General features: G+C 35.1%; 1 protein-coding gene across 3 annotated transcripts in view; it reads right to left on the bottom strand.

Moving 5' to 3' along the window:
• The window catches only part of CNTN5 (contactin 5), a gene marked incomplete at both ends in the record, with an annotated part of 849213 nt that overhangs the window by 183368 nt on the left and 653495 nt on the right, over nucleotides 1-12350 (bottom strand). The gene's annotated exons all lie outside the window — the stretch shown is intronic.

Below are 12350 nucleotides of genomic sequence, written 5' to 3' on the forward strand. Positions count from 1 at the left end.
GCCATACATTCCCTGCCCTGATATTGTGCTGTATATATGACAAGTAACCATTAAGCTTTTGTAAAGTGAATAAATGTATTAAAACTTTTCCTGATACTGGTATATTTCTTTTTTATGTGGTAATTTAGCAGATAAGCAAAGAAATGAGAAAGTAACTCTGTGTAAGAGTATAAAATTGTATTTGTTTATATAAAAATTAATTTAGCAAATACTTTATTTAGCAACTAATCTACCTGTCATGATGCCAGACACTGGCAATGGTTAGCAAAATAGGAATGATTCTTTTTTCAAAAATATATAATGTATTTGAGGAAAAAATATGGAAGAAAGCAGAAATTCTGATTTTAGCCCCTGGTTTTTTTTTTTTTTTTTTTTTTTTTTTTTTTTTTTTTTTTTTTTTGCTGTACGCGGGCCTCTCACTGCTGTGGCCTCTCCCGTTGCGGAGCACAGGCTCCGGACACACAGGCTCCGCGGCCATGGCTCGCGGGCCCAGCCGCTCCGCGGCATGTGGGATCTTCCGGGATAGGGGCACGAACCCGCGTCCCCTGCATCGGCAGGTGGACTCTCAACCACTGCGCCACAAGGGAAGCCCCCAGCCCCTGGTTTTTTTAACTACATTTTATTCTTACAGCTGCTCATAGAATAACAAGCAGTCTCCTGAAAAAAATCACATAGTGCTTCTCGGATATTTATCTAAATGACACTGAATATTGAACCTTAACACTATAATAGTTAATTTCTTTTTTATATACCACACAGAAAGCTTCAAGCAACATGTAAATTTATGTAAAACACATATACTTATGCTAAGCAACAATTTATCCCTGGATTTAATTTGAAGACATATAGCAGCTTTACTTTTGCTAAGAATATGTAACATGATGTAATTGGAACCAAGAATAATCATGACCATTTATGTCACTTTCATAGGTGATATGGGAAGCTTTCTTTAAAATAGAATCACTACAGTACTATATTAGACGAGGTTTGTTATAACTGTAAGATCACCACTGTTATTGGAATTTGGTAGACTTTTGTCTTTCATATTTTCCTCATCCTTAGTCTCTACCTGGAATGTCTTTCCCCCTCTATGTTCTCTCCCTGCTTTGCCTGCAATTCTCTTTTTCTCCTTAAAGAATAAGCTTAGGTGTTATTTGGTTTAGGAAGTCTTCTCTTCTTTCACAGTTTGGATGGTGTGTAACTTGGACCGAGTTCCCCAAACATATTTCTTTCAGTGCTCTTACCCCATATTTGTTTATATGCCTGTTCCTCTGTAAGACTCCAAACTCCCCAAAGACGGTGCTCTATCACAGTTGTAGTCATATACCTCCCACAGAATGTTTGCTATTGATTGCTACAGAATCCTCAATTCCTGGACAGGTGCCTAGCATATAGCCATTCAGTAAATCTTTATGGAACTGAGATAAACTCAGATTTCATCTATTGTACACTGATAAATACTCTATACAGCCATCAATTATTCCTTAAAGATAATGATGTCATGCTTTCCAAATTCTCTAAGTTGATCTTTTCTACTTCCCTTATATGAGGGATATCAAATGAAGAAAGGAGTGAATGATAATAGCCCAATAGTTGTTTCTAAAATTTCCTCCTTCTCCTTTTTTAAGAGAGGAAACATCTTTGAGAGGCAACCTATTGATTATTAACTCTAGACTCTTAAATTTCACTTTTATGTTGTAATATGATAAAAATAGTCCATGAGAGAAACTGCAGGATTTTGAAAAGCTATGAGCTAAATATATCATAACACTTAGGCACCCTTTAGAACTTAATACAAAACAGATGCAGAAAGAGAAATTGTTAAATAAATGTAGAATTTCAAAGATGTCTTGAAAATAATGGCCTCTCAAAAACCCAGCTCTTTGAAAATTACTTTGAGAAATAATAACAGGAGTTGGTCTAAAACACAATACTTATATATCAATAGTATTTCAAAATGTAACACTGAACTATGTTTGCTTATAGAAATCCTAAACCTTATGTGGTATTACGGAATAAGGACAGCCTTTTATTTAACGAGCCTTTCAGAAACTAAAAAGAATAATCTTTTATTATATATTATTCCAACAAGGTAAAAATTCTAGTATTGAGGGCCTTATTATACTATGCATTTCATCACTCTGCAGGTTAAATTTTATCCCCTGGATACATAGATCTATGTAGGACATTCTTTTTAAAATCACAAAAAAAATCTATAAAAAGCATTACTTCAACAAGATAACTAGAACCACTGTATATTTCTCTTTTATTAAGAACTCCTGGGATTATTATTTCCAAAGAAAACAATTACTTTCAGCACAATATCAAAAATATTGAAATGTTCATGTGAAGCAAAATGAATAAAAATATTGATTACTGTCATTTTCTATATTTATAATGGAAGTTAGAAACTTTTCTTAGTTAAAAAAAAGTAAAAATTGCTATTTAGAAAGTATAGTCAACAATTTGTTTCTAAGCGGCCTACTCTAAATGACTCATTTTTAGTTCATATACTACTACATTCACTGATTCCTTTAGCAAATTCACAAATATTTATTTAGTCTTTAATGCACACAGTTACTGTGTAAGTTCAAAAAATAAATATGTTCCTAACTTCCAGAAATGTAAAGGCTAGAATGAAAGAATCAAGTGACATTTACAGTAGATTTTGATACTTGCACTGGTGGAGGGATGGAATAGTTATAATAGAAGGACTGAGAGCACTGGGGGTGAGGAAGAGGGAAGAATCTGAACCCCTACTGGATATCTGACTTGAAAACTGGATTTTGGTGGCCAAAAACTCACATGAAACCAACCATTCTGTAAGTAACATACTTAGTAAAGACAGATATGATTTAAAGTGTCTCAAATGTGGAATTTATGCTCTACTCTTTGCCTGATCAGCAGTTAAAGAAATGTAACATATTGCATCTCATTTTCATTTTGAGAGAATTTTCAAAAGACTAAAAAGGGAAGGTGATAAAAAAAGGGGTTCACACACTATAAAATGAAACAATTACAGCAGCCAGAAGAGTGAGCATTAATTAATCAGAAAACACACCCACAGAACATCTGAAGAAGCAAGTGTAATAGGATATTTTAAGATGTTTTTCAATTCATTCTCAGTAAATTTATGGCAGGATTTTTTAAAACAATGTGTGACTTGATCTTACAGAACATACAATTTTAATGTTTTACTAGTGATCAAGTAACTAAGGTAAAAATAAGCTGAGTTGTCCAGCTAAAGAGGTGAGATTGCAGAGAAGAAACAATCTCTTTCTGTCTTCAATTTTCAAGATACCACTGTGAAGAATTACAGCTAGTTTTAGTTCTTCATATCTTTACTCATCAAATCAGATTTGGAATATCATCCATGGCAATGAAGTTTTCAGCTCAAAGAAGCTTAAATGGTAATAGTGGCTGTGCTATAAATGTGCCTGTGCTGCTCAGAACTTTCACACTGAGGCCTTTCACCCCTCTTCCTTCCTGGGCCTCATTTTCTTCATTTATATATAATTTGTCTGACTTGCAATGTTGTGGGAATCAAATGAAATAAAACATATGAGAGAGGAAGGGCAAAAGTTCTCTTCATTATGTAAAATTCTATTTATATATTTTAGCATAGGTCTTAATCAGATAATAAAACTGTTTCAAGTTTATTCTGAAACGATTAACTAAACATTGAAGAGCCTGATTGGTAGGGTTGCCTTTAAAATATATATATAACAGAAACATATTTTTGGCAAAGGGACAGAATATTGTTCATAATAGTAAAGTTTACAAATGTTAGAAAAAAGAACTTGTATAGTGTAAATGTAACCACATAACCATAAACTTTATAGGAGTAACTTTAGATGAATATATGAAAATCTTATCAGCAATGAGAATAATTGACCCAAAAATTCTAAAACAGATGAAGGATATTTATCTATGTTATTCACAAGATGATATAATTTAACATTAAACTGATTGAGAAAGAACAGAATTTACAATGTTATCTGCCCAAATAGTTGTAGATATGCTCTAGGTTTGTTCCTATATGTTGGGGGATAGTTTGGTATTGGAGTTCAGAATTCATTTGAATAATAACTCTTCCATACAACAATTGTTTAAATTTTAAAAAGTTGTTTATCTTTCTGAATTTGTGTCTTTTTTTGTCAAAAACAAAACCCCAAATGAAAACAAAACCAATTCCTACATCATAGGATATTTGTGGGAAGTAAAAGAAATGATGCTTGAAAACTTTAGCATGTTTCCAGCTACTTAGTAGGCATTCAGTGGATGAGAACTATTATCATTGTTTTTTATTATTACTCATACCTGCTTCAAGTGCTTTCTCGGTGATGACATTTGCCATCATGGCTGCCTTAGGTCAGGGTTTCAGAGAAACAGACTCTGAGATGGAGAATCCACTGGGGAATACCATTGGGATCAGCATTTATGGGGAACATGAAGAAAGCAGAATTGAGCAGAGGGGGAGTTAACTGTGATGCAGTCATGACAAAAAGCCTCAGTTTATCCCACAGGGAGCTCTGTAGCTGAGAGACCCTTCAGAGCTGTCCTGCTTTAAGGCAAGAGACTCGGCCGTTTTAACCATCCCTATGCATCCATCAACCTTACACTTGGTTATGGGCTGGAGGGTGGGGCATAACTTGGGCCAGATAACACTCTTTGGCTGAGAGTCATTCCCAGACAGTGACTCAGCTTAGAGCCATCAGCTGCCAATACTTTCTATGGCTTAGGGAAAGAGTGCCTCGGTCTTGAAAGGGAAACCTTAGCAACACTCCATAGCATCTACTACAATGGCCTCTGGTATCCTTAGGTAAATTGACACGATTAGTTATCCTTCCTAAGACAACTCATTGTAACAGGCCCATGAATCAATGTGAATGATGAATGGGAGAGGAGTATAAAATAACAAGGAGAGAGGTATTTTTAAAAATTACCAAGATTTGAATAGTGGCCTCTTAAGAAAGAAATAAAAGCAAACAAGGATTATGTACAAAATTAGAATATTGAGAAAAGATGAGTATTAGGCTCTGAAGATAATTTAGGAACTCATTTCAGTAACTTGAACATTTGATACTTTATTTACTAATTCATTTATTTATTCTAAACTGTTTAGTACATATATAATTTACAAAGATTTTGCTGTCTCATAAAAATAATTATCTGTCAGATTGGGATGGGGAAGGAGGTATGGAGTCAAACTCCATTGATTATTCTTCAATGTACAATTCCAGGATAATTAATAGAAATTTAGAGTAATAATGAATAATATAATGGAAATTCTGAACTGAAACTCAAAATATTTGCAGGGTTATTTTGCATGAAAATTTATATTAGAAGTTTGTTACACATATTAGAAAGACTAATAAGTTTAAGCAAGGAATTCACTGTTGAAAATGACTTAGAATTAGGTAAGAACTTGGTTTAATAAACATCACTGGAAAAAATCAGATAGGCTTCATGGTCAAGGTTAAAAACAATAACAATGGTTGAAAAACTTACTGAGGCCTACCAGTGGTCACATTACCAAAGACAGAAGCACTTCATTCAGGATTTAATATTTCTTTGATTGGATTTGAGTTAATATAGGCATGAAATGGGAAAATAATTTTGAAGAAAAACAAAACTTCCAAAAGGGAAAAAATATGGAGTCCTAGACATGTAAGCACTTAATTTCTGGAGTTAGTGAGCTAAAAGCATATTTAATATCTGGAGTTTACAATCTAGGAAAGCAAATTCTGTTAAGAGATAAAGGAGTGTTTTCTATTTCTTACTGCCCACTTTTCCCCATCCAATAACCTGAAACATCTCACCTGGCTTTGATGACAACCTATGCGAAGTATGGTACTTTTATCCTCTCAGAGGTCACAGAACACAGGCTATTGATCTGATTTTTCTCAGCATGGCCAATACTAAAATTGCCTTTCTCTTCAAGAAGCTCTATTTTCCCTGTCTCTCTTTCAAGAGAAAAAAACCCAAACCAAAAACAAAAAAACAAAAAGTAAACCTGCAGTTCTGTACTAAAGCACATTGAAGAGAAACTAGTAACTTTTATATTACCCATAATGCTATGTAAATGTATCATAAAGATAAAAACAGTTGTCAAAAGTGGAACCTCTAAATGGACAAAAAAGCTCTATATGGTCACCATAATACCATACCCAGAAGGTTTGTTTTGGTGGACTACCTTTGAAAGAACAAAGTGAAGCTTGTGACTTAGATGGCTAAAACTGTCTTTTAATATGTGTGACTTTGGAAGCATTACCTGATTGGACTACATCTGACAAACTACAAAAAGTCATGAGGTGCACTTGAAATTTTGCTTTGTGGGGCCAGATGCCAATTCGAATAAAAATGGAGGTGGATAATCAATATTGCTTTACCACCAGCTATGATCATGATGGGGTACTATGGTCAACAGATTACTCAGGTGAAAAGCCCAAGAGTTAAGGAAGAGTCTCTCAATAATAGGCTGGCTTCGATGCCATCTAAGGCAGTCATCTTCTATTCAGTTCCAAACTAGGCTAAAGTGAATGTACAATTTTGCATTAAAAAAACAATGAAATAAACTATTCTGCAATATAATTTAGCAGAATTTTATGCAGTAGTTAATTAATTATGTTAAAACATGAAATAATGCAGTAGTGGGCTAAGCTGAGAAAATGCTTTTACAGTTTTTATTTTTATTGTTTATTTTTTCTTCAACAAATATTGACAGAGTGGCTGTTGTATGGACATACAAAGTGATCAAAAATAAAACAGAATATTAGCCTTTGCTTTGGGGGACCCCATAGTTTAGCTTATGTCATTAATACATAAAATGTCATTGAATCACAAGTGTTAGTGGCATATTTTGGTCATGTTCATGTGACTGCATGAAACATACACATACTAAGAAGATGTGTATTCTTTTCTGCCATGGGAACTGTTACTACTCTGAGAAGAGAGTAGATGGAGGCACATTCTCTAACACAGACAAGCTGGGAGCATAGATGTGGTACACTTTCTGGAATGATCTGAAAATTCTTGGACCTTTGAGTGTAACCTCCCTTTAGCTCCCAAGCTTTGGTTTGTTATTACTCTATTCTGTCCTATAAAAGTGACAATGTAATTTCTTTTTTTTTTTTTTTTTTTTTTTTTTTTTTTTTGCGGTACGTGGGCCTCTCACTGTTGTGGCCTCTCCCATTGCGGAGCACAGGCTCCGGACGTGCAGGCTCAGCGGCCATGGCTCACGGGCCCAGCCGCTCCACGGCATGTGGGATCCTCCCGGACCCAGGCACGAACCCGTGTCCCCTGCATTGGCAGGCGGACTTTCAACCACTGCGCCACCAGCGAAGCCCGACAATGTAATTTCTTTTGTTAAACTAGGTGAAAGACTAGGAGAAAACTGTTATAGAGCTAATATATACAGTCAAAAGATTACAGCAGAGTTCTGTACAGAAACTTGGTGAATTACCAGGATTCAGAGCAAGACAAAGATCCAGGAGGCAAGAAATTGAGGATGGACAAGCCCTTTGCCAGACAGGGAGGGGTAGGGCTCAGAGTCCAGGAGGCCATACTACTTGGAAGTATGACTATTACTAGTGAACAGAATGAGCCAAAGAGAACTTGTGACTTTGGTAGAACTGTTGATTCTCTGCCTTTCATACATTTTCTGATTAGTTATGAAGTGCCTCCAAGACTTACACCTGCTAACATGATAAAGAAGATGGTGCAGCAGATGGTTTTGAAGTCCTAAGAGCTTTGTGCCTCAGTAAACCCTGGCAGTATGTCCATTGATTTCATTTATTTTTACAACATTAACTTTTATCCATCAGGAAAGAGAATAGTACCAGTTGAGCGCTTGCTGTCTTCTACTCTGACACTTTTACTCCTTAAGAAATAGTGGTTAATTCCTAAGAAGACAAACTAGGAACAGAAGTAACCATGATAAGAAGACTGACATAGGCTACGACTTGCAGCTAATAAAAAATCTTACGGTATTAAGGAGTTTATATTCTGGCCCCTTCACCCACCTAATACTCCACACAAATCAGGGCTATGAATCAGGCATGTTCCCTTATGATTCCTATGCTTATTATACAGATTATCATAATTACTCCAACTTTCTAATTTTATGATATTCAGATCTGGTTAGTGAAGGAATGGACTAGGTCAGAGAAGTGAGTTCCTCATCACTAAAAGGATTACAGTGGACACTGATGATACTGATGGAGAATCCATGTACCAATCTAGGACTAATTCAATAATCACCAGGATCCCTCGTAACCCTGAGATACAATATCTTTTCTGATCTAAGGTTGACTTTCTCTTTTTTCTTTTCTTATCCTACTGCTACTCATCCTCTAAGGTCTAGGTCAGGTGGCACCTTCTTCCCAAATAATATTACTTTATATGATTGTTATGAGGAATTGATGAGCTATTGTGTGTGTGTATATATACTTATATATATAAATATATATATATATATATATATATATATATATATATATATATAAAAGCTGAGTGCTTTGCATATAGCAGGTGCTAAATTAATTCCTTTCCTCACTTTTCTCCACAATGATAAAAAGAAATTCACATTAATTTCTTTCTTTTCTGGTCTCCAACAGTATTTGGCTCTAATAAAAAATTAGTATTTTTTTATGGTCATATTTTTCTTGAATTACTTTATGTTCCATGCCATCTTTACATTTACTGAAGACCAGAACCAAATCTCCCTTTTATTTTTATTTCCCACAGTTTATAGACAAGGGCTGAACACACAATGGTCAACGAATGTGGAGAGGGTAAGCTTTATAAAGGAGAATCAACATAACGTAGTTTAAAAATCACAGTGTATTCAATATTGTTACCCCAATTTAGAATTCATGTGGTCTGGAAAAGTCTTATGCTTCTGTTTCCTCATTTAAAAATGGAGTCAAACATCCCTACTCTGCTTTCCTGAGTGTATTGTTATAACCAGAGGATTGAGTAAGTATGAAGGACCATCAAATAGTGCACTTTGATTTGGTTGCCCATTTAGTTGCAATTTATCACATTTGGAGAGCTCACAATGGAAAGGGCAATTCTTCTTTTGTCAGCCTTCCTGATTGCAAATGTTTGGCTTTTTTCTCTGCTCCAAAAGGAACAAATTACAGGCTTCCATGATATTCAGTGTAACTGATCTTTATGCGTTGTAGGGATTAAAACTAGCTTACATCTTGAATGAATAATTAGGGATTTCAAGTCTCTGGAGAACAATGGATCACCATAGTCCTCCATTAACACTGTGGCTTTGGAGTCACATGGCCATGTTCAGGTGCTGTTCAGACATCCTGAGAGTATTAAGAGGTTCTCAAAGACCTCTGACCAACACAAAAAACTGTGTCAAAACACAATTGTGTCAAAGCACGATTGCAAATGATTATTTGACAACAGGGTGGTTATTTAAGGCTGAATCTTATAATGGTCAATTCCTCATTGTAACCTCTGCTTAACCTGCCTGGAATGAATGTAAAGTCTGCCTGATGTTCAACCCCTGCTCCACACAGCTGTCAGAATTATCTTCTTAAAGAACAAATCTGAGTCACATGGCTCCCTGTTGCATTCCAAATAAAACCCAAATTCCATGGCTCAGAAATCAGTGCCTTTAACAATGAGGCCTCTGCTGCTCTCCTTTAAATGTATTCAACAAATAGTGATGTATTCTCTACTCTGTGTCTCCACTATGCCATCAGGGCTACAGGTTCCTCACTGTTCCTGAGACGTGCTCTAAACTCTCTGCCTCGCCTGTGCTTCACCTGCTCGCTCTGTCTGAAATGCAGCTTCTCCTCCTAACCACCTGGCAAAATCCTACCAGTCCAGGTTCAGTTCAAATACCAAATTCTTCTGCCCACTGTATGTAGAGTTCTCTGGTGATAGCATTGTGATAGCAGATTGCTAACCCACACTGCTATCTGTCTCCTTAATCTGTGCTCTCTTAGGGGTGAAAGGCCATGCATTTTAACTTGGATCCTGCACAGCCCTTTTCTTGTACAATTGAATCTAAATTAAATTTTAAGAATAGCCTCACTAATTTGCCACCTTCAGTTAACTCATATCATTGTCAAAAAAGGGATTTGGGTGAATTGAACCAAATGTTTACAGACTGATTGTTTGGACCCTTTGAACAGTGGCTTCAATAATGGATTCACTCCAAAAATCAGTCAAATTGCTGGGTTTATAAAACATGGCCTAAGTCAAGAGGCAAGAGAAATAGAAGCGTTTTCATTATAAATTTCAAAGCAATAGCTATTATTCTTTTAACCTGATGTGATTATATGTTTATTTATTCACTCTTTTGCAGTCCAAAAACACTGTCTTATTTAAAACGTAAAGATACCTTGTCTATAGGTGTTATAAAAGTTACACATAAATTTTTTCCTAGAGCTTCATCTGTAAACCAATGGCTGTGTCTAAAAGATATCATTATAACTAGTTGAAAAGTAGAGAACTTCATTAAGCTATATTTTGGCACTACAAGATGGAAAGTATCAACACAATTGGTATCTTTCTTGTTTTTTTCCAGAGATTTGGTTGATTCATTTGACACTATGCAGTGTTAATATGCTTGAAATATATACTCCCCTTTCTCTTCTGATTCATCCCCATTCAATCACACACTGGTGGGTTAGGGACAGGTCAGTTAACCTAAAGAGTACTTCAGTCAAATGCACACTCTATTCCTGCTTAAGTCCCGAATCCTGCTGGGCTTTCTTACTCTGTTGGACCAGACTAGACCCCTAAGGTCTCTTCAATGGCTCTCTTTTGAAACTCAAAGCAAACCATAGATCACCCAACTAGGCTCTCTTCTGAGCCCTGGCCTGCCCTCTTATTCCCAGAGTCTTCAATTGGCCTCTCAAACAGAAAGTATCCACATGACCACAGGCTTTCCCAAATCTCGCTTCTTTATAACACTTTCATCCCTCCTTCTAAAACATGTTATTTCTCAGACATATTATATTTCACAAAGTGAAAGGCAGGATGGGGATAGAAAGTTTTTCTTTTTTTTCTCTGACTTTTTCAAGTCACAGAATGGCATTCTCTCCCATGTATGTCCTTGAAGCCAGCGAGGACCCAATCAGTGTTTGAGGTAATTGGTGTAGAGGGAATAGACAATTTCTTCTAACTTTGCAGTTTTGAATCTTCCAAATATCTTAAGTACAAACATATTTCTATTAATTTTTAAAAATAAGCTAAAGTGATATATTCTACATAACCTTAAGCTAAATATTTTTCTCACTTCTCAATATATTAATTTGCTTTATTTTTCTATTCTGGAGTTTATTATCACTGTCTACAAACTGAGTTTAATTTATTATGGCTTGTAGCAATATAGGTTTGCATGGAGTAAGGAGTCAATTTTGTAATTCTCAAGGGCAGGAACATCATATGTGTAAAGAGAGATACAGCAGGTATTATTAATTGCCAACCTTATGAAAAGGATTAAAGGTATTTATTGATACAAATGAATAGACCTGAAACTAAAGTGGTAACATATAAGAGACAAAAACAAGAGTTCATATAATTTATCAGACAATTAATTTCTCTACTGATATTTTAAAATAAAGAAGGAGGCTGCTTCTATGAAGAAAATCCAAAATTTAGTTTAGACATTTTTTCTTTATATTTCTGATCAATCAAGATGAATGTTTACAGTTAATCCTAAGACAAAATATTTTTGATGGTATAATTTTTTGTTTTCAAATGTAATATTTTTGTGTCATATTTTTCTGGCTTTGTTTTATGACACTCATAGCATAAAATTTGTTCTAAATTTGAAGCTATGATCGACCCAAGGTAAATAAAAAAGAAAAATTGCAAATTCAAGGAAAATGAGTTTAACATGATATAAATATTTTATATATAACATAAGCATTGACAATTAAAATTGATTTATTTAATGAGATGTGAATAATGCAGTTGGGTAATGTTTCCTTATTTATATAGTCTCTCATTAACTGCAAAGTAAATCAGGATGAAAGGAATAATTTAGAAGAAAGTGTTTAAGTTACATTGGCAAATGCAACAAAGAAAATCCATTCTTACTATTCTGCTAATACAAATTTATCAAATTCTAGAGTAAGAAGGGGTCTTAGAAATTATCTGGTCCAACTCCCTCACTTTAGTGCTCTATGAGATTAATGCCAAGGCAAATCAAGTGACTGGCTTTTTGTTACACAGCTGATTAAGGACTGAGCTGGGTCTTGACCCAGAAAATTCCTTACTTTGGGTCTAGGACTTTTCCCACTGTATCACATTATCTTTAAAATAAAATTCAATCCAAGCCAAGTTTTTTATGTTTGGGCTCATCACAGCTGTGG

The sequence above is a fragment of the Mesoplodon bidens genome, assembly GCF_964165515.1.
Source record: "Mesoplodon bidens genome assembly, chromosome: 7".
NCBI classification, from domain to species: Eukaryota; Metazoa; Chordata; class Mammalia; order Artiodactyla; family Ziphiidae; genus Mesoplodon; species Mesoplodon bidens.